General features: G+C 41.3%; 1 protein-coding gene across 4 annotated transcripts in view; it reads left to right on the forward strand.

Moving 5' to 3' along the window:
• The window catches only part of LOC308194159 (claudin-22-like), a 57,328-nt gene that overhangs the window by 3,211 nt on the left and 40,936 nt on the right, over positions 1–13,181 (forward strand). The window lies entirely within an intron of this gene.

The raw sequence follows: 13,181 nt of genomic DNA on the forward strand, positions 1-13,181 counted from the left end.
CATCCGTTGTCCGGCATATAATTTTCCATGCTACAGGTGGGAGTTTAGGATGACTTTCCTGCTACCAACTGTGATCTAAGAAAAAAAGCAGGGGAAAAAAGGGCTTTGTCTAGGGTGAAATATTGTGGAGATCTTATCTTTGAAGTGCCTTTATGCTCTAGAGCTGATTTGGAATTTGCCATGAAAACCTGAATTTGGGGCAGGTGTTTTCTGATCTTCTGACTATACTTGGCCAAATTTATAAGCATTTGAAGAAATTAATTTTCCACACTCCTGACTTAGCATGTGTCCCGGTCCTCCCCCCCCCCACCCCCAGCCTCCACTACTGCTGCAGTCGAGCCTACTCTGCTTATGAGCTGCAGCTCTGTTTGCCACACCGGACTAGGATGGAACTGGGGACTGGAAGTGAGGTTACAGAGACCATTCCCTGTGCTCCCGAAAAGCTGCTGATTCCTGTTTTTTCACTGGTGCTTGAGTATGTCTGATAGGAATAGTAAGGGGACATGTACCTGACTGAGGGGAGGGAAGCAGTAAGAATTGAGGCAGGGGACATGGTGAGACTGAAACTACTAGGCGGGGAAAATAAGTTAACCTGGGATAGGATACTGGAATTAGGTGAGGGAGGAAATTAAATTCTTGAGGAGAAATCAATGAGGTAGAGTTTAAGGCAAAAGAACGAGTACATACAGATGAGGGGGACTGTATGCCGGGAGCCTAGGACTAAGAGGAATGAGAGGATAGATCTGGAAGGCTGTTTATATTGGTAGAGCAGAAAAAGTTGCACAGAATCAAGTCTCAGCCCTGAGCCAAGGGACAAGCAGTGATGGAAGGGGGAGCATTGACAGAGGAACCTCTGGGATTTAAACAGAGACTTAGGGAAGGGAAAGTGAAAACTCTGTGAGCACAGAGACATTAGCATTTCAATAGATTTTTCCTTTGCAGTAAGCATCTGCTAGGGTAAGTAACACCAAGAAAATATTCTGCCCTTCTAATTTTGTATAAGATGTCTTCTTGTCTTTTTTTGTGTGCCAGAAAGGAACAAAAGAGGTAGAAATCCATTTGTTTGCAGAAATCCATCTTGCAGAGCCACCTTTTAAGAGTTTTTAGGTAGGAAGCCTTAGGCCTTTGGCAGACAGCTCTACCCTTGAGTTGGAGAAAGCAAGGAAACAGTATTAAGAGTCTTAATGCAAATATTGGCTTGAGTTCATTGTAATTCAAGAGGATTCGGGAAAGCACTAAAAGGGCAAGAAGACCTTATCTGAAAAAAAAGAATCTCTAATGAGGCTGTGACACACTGAACTTTTGTGTGTAGATGTGTATGCATGTCCACACACACATATCTAGTACCGTATATATATGTGAATACGTTTTAAATATACTTGCATTACTGAGAGTGTAAGAACCTGTAAATCTAGATACCCGAGCTCCTTCAGTCAAACTATTCATGCCTTGGAGAAAGAGAAAAATTACAACTAATATTTTATTGGCTTGGGTTGCGGATAGCTGCATTACGCAAATGGATGCTATTAAATCTTTATATCGTGCTGTACCAGTATGAATTTTGTATGTGCTACATATTTTGCAGACACAAATAACTATTTTAGAAATGATATAAGGAGCTTTCCTGAGACTCCAGGCAACAATGTCAAATCTAATTTGAATTATTGCTATTGAAAATCATGGCTCTGTTTTTCATTATTGTTACACCAATATCCCTGACAACCTGCAATTTACCTGGTATGAACAGCACCTCCTGAAAATACAGAGCTGTTTTGTGTGCTCTGGTGTTTTTGTATATCCTCTCGGATATTTCGCATTAACGCCACTGGATGGCACTGAAGGAGACAAGATCGCATGGAAATATCTCTAGAAGTTCAGTGTAACCTCAAAAAGTGCGAATGGCTTACTTTTTCACTCCATTACTGAAATAGACAAATGTGGATTCATTTTCCATCCCGATGTAATACTTTGTCATCAAAACCAGCTCTTAAACACTCCTAGATGTACTTCTAGTTTTTGACAGTAGCAAAATTACAGGGGAGGCAAAGTATAGGCTTCTGAATCTAAATACTTCTTCTCCCGTCAAAAAGGTGAAAATTAAAGATGCAGCTTTGGCTCATTCTGGATTCTCATGTGAAGGTTTGCAAAGCATCCCAACAATTTTTGGTCTCTGTCCTCCATGGCAATGCTGTCCATATCGGCCATTTTTAATATTGCAAACAGGTACACTTTTCGGTATGCTAGCTTTTAAGCTCATTTTAAAAAAATGCATAGGAATTCATTCAGAATTAAGAGCTTCCACCTGTTGAGGAACTGTTGTATAGTGTTTCAGAGATCCTCCCAACTTGAAATTCCATCTGCAGTCCCTACACAAGGAGCCCTGTTTTTTTCTGGGTAGGGACTTTGATCCTGCCTGGAAGGCACACAACTGCTCACTGTCAATCAGACCTATAACTTGGGAGTCCTCTTTGACTCCAGTCTGTTTTTTTAAACCTGTTTATCTTGATGGATATGAATTCTGTTTCCTTTTCTTCTCCAAAGTCTTGTTATCTCTGTCCATATCACAGATGGGCTTTTTTAGGCTTTTATTATGTCTCATCCTGCTTATGACTTTTTTTTTTCCTATGCTTGTTGTGACCTGTCAAAGAGGTTCCTTGAAACACTATTGTTACACTTATCTCCCTGGACTCTTTTGTAGTTCCTTTTTGTACTTCCCTCTCTAGTGTACCTCCATAGATTTCCCTGTGTCTGCAAGCCCTCTAGCCCTCTGAGAGCGCAGTCTGACAATTTTTTTTGGCAGCAGTGCTGGCCTAAGACAGTCTCTGCTCACAGCCATTCACTCCTGTCCCTTTGATATCCCTGCTAGTTTGCTGGCACAGTCATTTTGCTCGGCTGCGTGGTAATCCAGATTAGGAACCTGATTTGGCTGAAAAGCAACAGGGGGGAGGGAGGAGAGGCACCTTTTCCAGCTGCCTGTTTCTGTGGTGTGGTCTGTCAAACAGCATTTTGGCTGGTGCCACGGAGGGGTTAGGTCAGGGGCAGATCGAAGCGCTGAGAGATGAGCAGCTGCAGGCTGCAATGGCTTGTGCTGGTTTAGGTGGTACTGTTGCTAGCTGTTGAGCCGTGACCTGATTTTGACGATAGAGGTAAGCCAGCTAATAGCTAGCTGCTTCCGAAGGAGTAGTGCTGTGCCTCCTTCTTCTCCCCTCCTCCTGGATTCCTGTGACTTCCCCTGTGCCAACACCGATGCTTACCTAGCTCCCCAGCAAGCCAGATGTGGGAGCCAGCCGATCGCAGAAGTATTCGCCGCTTCTTGTAAGGGTTTGCCTGGCTGTTGTGCTGCATGTCCATGGAGCCTGCCCTCTCAGCAGCAGCTGGGTGCTCTGTCAGCTCAGCTGCATTCTCAGTTGCACAAAAACACTTCACAAACTTTGTCTTTTCCTGTCATCTGCTGTCCTCTTCTCTCACAGTCTCCTTATCTAGTCCATCTGCTTTTCTTGTAATTGTGTTAATGATGTCCTTTTGGTCACCCTCAACATACGGAATATCTTCCCTGAGGCAATCACTGCATCCTTCAAATCTCTCAAGATTTGAAGATGCCACAGTAAACTGCTAGCTGATAATGCCCAGTTTAGTTGCTTGTAGGAATTACGGATTTCATTACTGGACTTAATGTGTCTGTGTATTAGCTTGAAATAGGTATGCTCTGCCAGTTTATCTGAGAAACTAAAAGGGTTTAAACTGCTACAGAATCTTTTTTTTTTTTGAAAAAAATCAAAAACACCACACAACCTCCCCCCAAAATACTCTCAAAGCTATGCCCTGAAGCAGATGTAATTCCCTAAGGTCACATATAAATAGCAGAGACTGATTTGCTGTTGCTTCGCACCTTGGATCATCATTCATGCTTGTGCAAATGGACACAGCATTGCTACTAAGCAGTTTACAGTAACATCTAACAGAATTGTAAATTGCTGCCCCAGAGACAAGATAGCAGGGAGTCAGCGCTTAAATGAGCAGCTGAGCATAGAGACCTGGGGAGTTCTTTTCACCTAGCTGTTCTTAGTGTTTGGGTTCTTTTTAGACACCTGTATAAGCATACCCTAAACATATTTTATTCTAGTATTTTGGCATGGTAAGCGTTTTTTTTTTCCTATTCATTTAAATAGAAAAGGTATGGAAAAATAGCAATGAGTGAAGTTTCACATTGCCTTGGAAACAATAAAATAAAATGACTTGAATTTGTTATCATAAAAACACTTGTCAGGGCACCTCTAAACCGTGCAACAGAGCACAGGAAGCAGCGTCTGTAGAGTTGCATAGTGTTGGAATAGACTTGCAAGTCTGTAGACTTGCTGAGTGTTGCTGCACCCAAAGCACTTAACGCTGTTGGTGGGTGGTGCTAATTAGGCTGGACACAGTGCTAATTAGGTTGGACACAACACGGTGGTCATGCAAATACACCTGTGACTTTTTGGCTCAGACCTGGCTGGAGGATTCCGCACATAGTGCTGCATCGAGCCATATGTGCACGTCCAGCGAGAGAAATCGTTGGCTCGTGGCCTTTTATTCATTACCCCTGTAGGGTTTAGCTGCAGCAGCAGATGCATTTTTCATGTACAGGTGTCAGAAGTGGCTTTGTGCCAGCATTTACCTCCCTTTTGGTAAAAATAGAAGATGCCCTTTTAAGTGTATATTTCAGGCTGTGCGTTGTTGCTGTGAAATAACGGACGTCCAACCTAGCTGCTGCTTGAAACAGGTCTGTTTTACATCTTAATTAGAGCGGTAAGTATTGGTGGAGAGCAGGAAAGACACCAGGATGGTAATTTTTTCAGCCACCATAACTTTATAGAAATTGTGAGTCTACTGCAAGGTCACAGTGGCAGACAGCAGTGTGGCAAAGAGCAAAGCACAGTCTCCTCCACTACATTTATCAGGAGACCTACCTTTTCCCTCCAGTGAGACAAAGCAATGTTTCAGGTTAGAGATACAATCACAACTAAAGCATAAATTCCCTGTCTGGGTGGCAAGTATGCTCCCAAAGCACTGACGACTGAATTACCGTATTCTGAAATAACTGGTGAATATATCCATAAATATAACATTCTTTCAAAATAATTTAAAGGTTCAAGTTGATGTTTGCATGAAGGCAGGTGCTTATTTGGCATCCCTGCCCATGGCAGGGGGTAGGAACTAGATGATCTTTAAGGTCCCTTCTAACCCAAGCCGTTCTATGATTCTATGATTGTTAGTAAGAAAAAGTGAAACTGAAGAAGCAAAGCAAAAACATTATTCAACCGGCAGTATTCAGAATGGCCTGTGGGATGGAAGCAATGGAACATCTCTTCTATTTTTTTTTTAATGGCCTCAAGTAGTCGTTTTGGCAACTTCTCTGTGTTATTTCATTTCCATTTGACAGACAGATGAAATAAAGGTTTTATTAGAATGTAGTGAACCATCAATAATTAGCCCATGGCAAGTCAGCAAGGAACTGTGCAGCATAATATGCTTGGGCATAATGGATTAAGATTTGACACCTGTGAAATTATGAAAATGATGAAAATTAATAGCTTCTTGCTATTGGAATGGTTGTTCCTGGTGTTTTGTAAATTGTTTAATGTCACAGGGAGGGATCCGGTTCCCTGAAGATTTGAGCAATCATTGCAAACTTTATAAAGTCATCAACTTATCTTTTTTTATCCAGGCTATGACAGTGATAGTGAACACACAATAGCAGAAACATAGAATTTTAGAAATAATATTGCTAAAAGAAAGATTAAATAGTCATGAAAACAAAGTTTTTTTCCTTTTTTTTATCCTTTTTGTTGCTATCTTCAATTTTCTTTATTTTTTTTTCCACTGTGTCTGCCAGGAAAATTTATGCATGCACAGCTAGATATCTCTGACTTCTAAAGTCACGGCACTTAGCAAAATGCTACTAAAGAGAAACACACAAAAGCCAACATTAACCATGAAAATTTTGTAAATATTTATAGGCAGTGTATGTTTGATTTCTGATTTTTTTTCTATTTTAAAAATCCATCTGCTGCTAGCAGATGATAAATATTTAGATCAAATTTGTGCCTGGGATATGAGGGCACGTTTTCTTCCAGAAGGGACATTATAAATTTGATACTGTAGGCCCAGCCCCAGTTCCCCAATTCAAACTGCATAGCTGGCACTCTGGTGGGCTGTATTCATGGGATTGTATGAAAAGGTTTCTTGGCTGTAAGCAACCTTAGGGATTTTTTTGCCTAATCTCCTTCAGTTTTCCTAGAGGCTGGACTGAAGTATGTCTCTTGGGAAAATACCTAATTTTGCCTTAAAGACTCCAATCAATGGTGACTCTACCACCTCCCCTGGTAAGTTGTTCCAGTGTTAATTACCCCAGCTGCTAAGAAATTGCATCTTATTTCAATCTTGAATTTGTCTCATTTCATTTTCCAGTCATTAGATCTTGTTATGTTCTTGTCTGCAAAACTGAAAAGCCCCCCACTGTCAGGTATCTTTTAACAGATGTCTTAAACCATATACGATAAAGATTCTTTTTCAACCTCTGGATCGTTTTGCTGCCCTCTGTCTGAATTTTCTCTTGGGTTTATGCATCCTTGAGTCACAGGCACTGGCTTTTCTGGTGCGGTGTTCAGAGCAAGGCGACACCCTAGCAGTTACTTCCTTTTTTCATACAGCCAATGAACAGTTACTATATATTGCAGCTGTTGTTTGCTGAATATGTTGCGTGTATTGATAGATTGGTAAATGTAGACCCTAGAACTACAGGTGTGACACTTGCACTCTGAATGCGTGCTGTAAATTAAAAGAATAACACTGGATCTTCTGACATATTATGTCCCTTTGTGCTACTCAGATTATCCATAAATCCCACTAATACAGCTAAATTGCAATCCCAAATTTTCTAAATAAAGGCTAGGTTGTAAAGAGAGAATTCTGCCCTTTTCATGTGAGAGGTCCTGTATTACGAAGAGAAGCAGAAGAGCTATTCTATTGCTGGCCTCAGAGTAGAAGAAACAAGGGAAGAAAAGGGCAAAAAGGCATTCAGAGAGCACATTAGCTGTCTTCTGAGGAAGCTCTGAGTGACTGCTTTCCTGGGCAGCAAGAGTGGAAATCGCAGCCAGACAGGAGTTTTCCCCAGGAAGAGCTGAAATTTAACAGAGCTGGCTGGCTTAAGTCTGGACATATGAAAACTGCTAAGAAAAACATCGTAATTAATAGCTTGTGCAGGTTTAAAATATACTTATTAGCACAGTTCATTTAGCACATCGTACTAAAACTGCTGTGAGTACTGGGTTACGGCTTTTTGTTCCTGTAGTAAGAAAATATAAAAACACAGAAATGCAGTTTTGGAAAGGGTGTCTGGAAGTCATCGTGGCCAGCTCTGTGTGTGAAGCAGGCTGTCACCAACGCTCCTCATGGGAAAATTTTGTCAACAGGTTCTTCAGCTCCTTATCTGCTACGCATATCTACTTTTTGTTGATCTGCCAGCATGCAGGCAAATCTTTTTCGGTTCTAACAGGAACGTAACCAGGGAACATCCCTGGCTGAAAAAAAATGATTCTTTTTTTTTCTCCAGTCTTCTTTAGTTTGATTGGGTCCTTAATCCTGTCCATCACAAGCCTTCATGACCGTGTATGCTGGCCCACAAATATATTATTATTATTATTATAGTATTATGAGCATTTAAAGGCAGAGCTACACTGCATAAGCGGTTCCAATGCAACCACGTGACTCTAGCAGTTTGCCAGTCCAAAGTGAGGTGGTTCTACTTCTTCCCTCCTCCTTGGCCATGCATTTCCATTTCTCTAGTGGCCATGGTGAGCTGAACTAGAAGAAAACAAACTCCAGCTCAAAAGTGAGTAGTTGTTGAATGGTTCACTGAGCAGAACTGCCAGTTGGGGCAGAATTGCATGGAACTGCTCCGTTTGGCAGCAGCTGGTCATTCGGTTGGCGTTGCTGCTAAGAGAAATTTCATCTCCAGAGTGCAGTTCTCTAGCAGTTTATCCTCATCTAAGTCAGAGCTACCGTGGTCCCTCCTGGTATTTGTGCAGCTGAGCAGTGGGTTGGTCCAGGAAGCTTAGCAGCCAAGAGCTAAGCTTGCCAAAAAAAGAAGCTGGTCGTTCTCGACTGGTTTCAGGAAGTTGATGTGGCTGAAAATTAATCACTATTTCGTACAGCGAGTTTTCAGCCAAACCTGCAATCTGCTCTAGTGCAGCGTTCTGCTTCATGTGGTGAAAAGAAGGGAGAAAGGCTGGATCATGAATCCACGTCCTTGGACTCTGGCAGTGTCCATGATTTCACTAGTTCGTTTCCTGATGCTCGCTATCAATGTCACTTTTTTGTGTTCATAGTAGGTCTTAAGATTATTGTAAGATGTTGAAAGAGGCCTGTTGTGTATGAAGGCATGTGGAGTCAATATTTTGTGGATCGTTCTGGACTCAATGATTATTGAAGGGCAGCTTGTGTTTGCAGGGACTGACTCAGCGACCCAGCTGGTGTCTTCCAGACAAATGTTTCTAGAGCTATCCTTCCCAAGAGCACCCTACTGTTAAAACTGTTGAAAACTAATTTTTTCTTTACCCTGTATTTTACTTTAGCCAGCTTCTAATTGGTGGCATTTGCTACCATTCAGTTTTATATTTCCTTAACAGCAGAGTGAGAGAGAATGAGATTTTGCTCTTAGCTATGCTACAGATTTTCCTCAAATGCAGCCATTAGAGACCAGCTGCAGACAAAACAGCACAGGCATTTGATGTTTTCAACAATGTTACATTTTGAGCTCCTGTCTGCAGTAATTAATTAGTATCATTGTTGAGCTGACTCCCTGCGGGACTGCATGATCATTACTGCCAGTGCAAGGAAGGGAACAGGAACTCCCAAACCCCCGAGTAGGCTACTGAAGCAATGCTGGCATCTATAGTGCATTTCAAGAACATTTCAAGTGACGCTGGTGGAAAAGATTCATTTTCTCATCTCTATGAGGGGCTTGCCCAGATTCAGTTAGGCTGCTGGCTAGGATCAGACAAACTCACTTCCTGGGCAAGGTTTTGTCAAAGGCTATCTAAAACCCAAAGGGTTGCTGTCAGCTAGTTCATCTTCAGAGCCATCAGGGTACAAATTGATGATGATATACAGTACTGGGGTTGCAGTGCCAAAAGCTAGCCCAGAATCAAAATTCTGTCAGCTCAAAATCAAACCTGACTCCAGCAGAGACACAACTGAATCCAAACAGGCCAAAATGAAGGTCTTGGCATGAAATTAAACAACTCCTTCAGGTGCAGAAAAACAGCAGACACTGAGAGTATTTACAAGGCACTTTTATGAAATATTTTTGCAGGCTTAGGCTGCAGTGTAATATAGTTTAATCTCTTCTCTTATCCTCTATGCCTGTTTCAGAAGAGAACACGAAATTTAATCCAAACAAAGGATTAGGAAATTTCAATAACTGGACTGTTGCCATTATCCGTACAATGGGCCAGCTCTTTAAATGCTTGTTCTTGATTGAATTGAAGTCAATGACTACATCAGAGGGAGCAGAATTGGAATGCAGGGAAGAGGAAATGAAAAGTCTAGAAGAGCTACACAATTATTTCACCTATTACGCCCTCCCAGCAATGTATCCCATAAACAAAGCAGTTCTGACTAAGGATCTCTCCTCACTGGAGAATAAGACTAGGGGCAACTTCTCAGAGATGGACAGAGGAAAGTGAAATGAGATTTAATATAGATAAATGTAAGGTAATACACCTGGGAAGAAATAATAATCATTATATATACAAAATCAGGCACTGCTGTCTAGAAAACAGTAATAGAGAGGGCCCGAAAGCAATGGTTTATAATTAATTACTGCAGACAGGAACTCAAAATATAACACAGGCAAAAATCAAATGTATTCTAATTCTGGGCCAGCAATAGAGGTTGTTTTTTTGTGTGTTTTTTGTCTGTATTTATTTTTTTCCCTACAGTGACTGCACAGAGATCATTTACACAAACAAGAGAACTGGCAACAACACAAGCAAAATACTAAGCTTATGGCTACCATGTTATTTGTTTTATTTGTAAGCTAGAGCCTTGACTGCTGATACCATGAGCACAAGCTTGTGGTTTTCTGTTTGCTGAGTACAGGAAAACAGTAAGATAATGATCTCCAAGATGCAAACTTCCGATGAGTTTGTAGAAGGGTACTTTCTCTTTCCTTCTCTTCGTATTTAAATGCAGAACAGTGGCTTAAAAGTGATCAGATTTAATCTTGCCAAGATTGAGGGAACAAAACCCCTTTCTTAAAGAAACACGCTACAGCTGGAAACAGTATTGAGAGAATTAAGGCAATTCCACAACTGAATATGAGGGAATCTGTCGGTAAGAAGCGAACGCCAAATGTAAGGCTCCGCTTTTATTTAGGTAAGAAGTGTTGCTCAATAAATGCATTTAGCAGATAATGCACAAAGATATAAAAACTATCTGTATTCTACCAAATACCAGATGAAACATTACTATGCTAAGAAGACAGTATCATGTGAAAGTCTGCCAGACAACCCAGACAGTGTGTCATAAATAACTGTCTAATTGCAAGACCTGATGGCTCTGTATTTAGAAGTTCATAGACTTGTAGATCAGAACAAAACACAAATTGGTTCCAACCCTAGAAGCGGGAAGGGGGAGAGCACTAGCAAGGCACAGGATACAGAATATTAAAAATTTACAGGACTATTTCATCTTGCTAATGCTGCAAGCTACCACCACAGGGTAGTCATGTCTTTGATTCCTTACAGGCCATGCTGTAAAGGTGCATGTTTCTCCACTGTAAGGCAACCTCGGGGAGGTACCACTTCTTCCCAGGCTGGATACAGCTTGGGCTCAAAACACCAGCCTGTATGCAGGCACAGAAAGAGGCATTGATTATACCAAGGCAACTTTTTCTCCTCCTAGGAAAGGGTGATAGACCATTTCTCAGAGGCATATATTTCAAACAGCATTTGTTTAGAGAAGTGCAAAATTGAGTAACTATTTTTCTAAGGCAGGAAAAAGTACAGCGAGAGTGTATAACAGCCTTTGAAACTGAAATTTCTTTCAGGTTCCTCCTCAGAAGTCTCCATCTGAGAAGGCACATAAAGCTACATAATTAGTCAGGGAAGGGTCGCTCCCCTTCTCCCCACAGCCTCTGGAGGATAAACTCCAGATAAGCTTTTCAGAGACTGCAGAGCTTCAACTGCCGAGGGTTTTAGTCTGTGAGAAGACGTTTGGAGCACATGATAATTAGCAGCTCATAGCTGAAGTTTCCTAGCTGTCAGAGTATTCCTTGCTATTGCTGCATGAAAGTACTCTTTAGACTCTCCTGAGTCTCCCTAAATGTTGTAGTCTGATTTGTCCACATGGAACTTTTTAATATAGGATTGGTCGGTGTACTGCTCTTACAGGTTTATAGCAAATCCCTTTTCCCTGACAGAATGACACCTGGCCAGAATAAGAAAAAAACAAGGTTTGTTTCTTGGACAAACCAAGAATTTCATTACTGTTTATACTACACCCAGACCTTTATCATCCAGGGGAATTTAGTATGCTGGGAGAATCTCCGGGTAGCCTGCTAATACAAATATACTTCTTTGTATCCCCAGATCAGTTCTCAAGAGCTCTGGCAGGAGACAGGCCTTTTCTTAAGGCTCTCATTTTTGCTTGCTCACAGTTTTTGGGTCTCAGTGGGAAAACTAGAGACACTGGAAGAAAGACAGTAACTGGAATGAAATTGCTTTAAGCTTAATTGAGGTTCACATCTGTTTTAAGAAAGACCAAGGATGTCCAGCTTCCCTGAAGTTCAGCATGTGCTTACGTGTTTCAGGACTGGTACTGTTTCTGAGTTACAGTCTTCATTATTGCTGCTTTCCAGACTGCAGTCTCATATTTATGTGAATTTCTTACAAAATATTTCTAACCTTTAATTACGGGACATGTAATGGTAGAATGCATTTGTGCTGCCTCATCTCACCCAAACCAGCTGTTCAAGTTGTTAATCTGTGGGCTCTAGTCTGTTTTCAACAGTTGATTTCCATCCAGTTACTGCTTTTTATCTTTTTCAGGCATGTCTTGCTTACCTTCTCAGCTCTTGTGGCCTTCTACCCTCTTCTTCCCCAAAATAACCTGCTGGGAGTTATGTGTGCTTAACAACACTTCCATTGTCTTTCAGTCCATTTGCAAAGGTTATTTTCTTGGCTCTTTGTCCCAGCCCTGTCACTCCTCTGTTTTGCACAATGCCATTGGCTCCCTTTCCTTCAATGTATGAAATACGACCGACTTCTCTTTACTTTTCAAGCCGTCTGTTCTACAATACCAAGAAGTAGTCTGTCGCTGCCATTATATAAATCATGTCAGTCTTTTAAAGCACTGTTGTACACATACTTTTCAGGCTTCCACCCATGCTGCTGATTACGCATAGCACAAAATCTCTGTAAATACCCATAAGCCCATCTTCCTGTGCTTTGTCAAACATCTCTTCTCTGCCCCTAGGTTTGTCAGAGCCTAAGCGTAGAAACACAACTGTTTTGCTAGACACTTTCATATGAACCAGCATCACATTCTCTTATTGCTCATCTTCTCTCTGTGAGCCAAATAATAAATAATAAGCACTTCCGAGACAAAAGAGCCTCACTGTTTTGTCTGTAAAGTGCAAGCTAAAATGTGGGTAGTTTTTAGGTGCAGGAATTTTAAATTTTAAAAATTAATAATAAAACCAAAGCAAATTAAATTGTCTTGGTTGCAAATCTGTCGATAACTTCCAAAAATAGCTCCAACATAGGATGTTTAATTTGCCTTATTGAAGTCTCTTACGTCTGTTGATTCCAGGAACAAATCTGCCATAGGGGCTAAGAGAGAAAAAGGGAGGCTGGACTGTGCCTTTTGTGGCATATGACCATTACTGACTTAGTAGTATCACCAGGCTGCACCCTGAGGTCTCACAGTCACCCCGTTTGTCTCACTCAGTGAGGATCATGCCGAGGATGGTGGGATAGGAGCACAGTGGTGGTTTTTATAGGTCCCCCACCAGCATCACAGTTGTATTCATCCACAATGCTGACTGGACAAACAGTGGCCACATCTGCTTTTAATTTTTGTCTTCAGAATGGGGTTGCATGCTGTTCTGCATAATTCTGTTTTATGAAGAGCTAATATGA

The sequence above is a fragment of the Anser brachyrhynchus genome (assembly GCF_964034855.1).
Source record: "Anser brachyrhynchus genome assembly, chromosome: 4".
Taxonomy (NCBI): Eukaryota; Metazoa; Chordata; class Aves; order Anseriformes; family Anatidae; genus Anser; species Anser brachyrhynchus.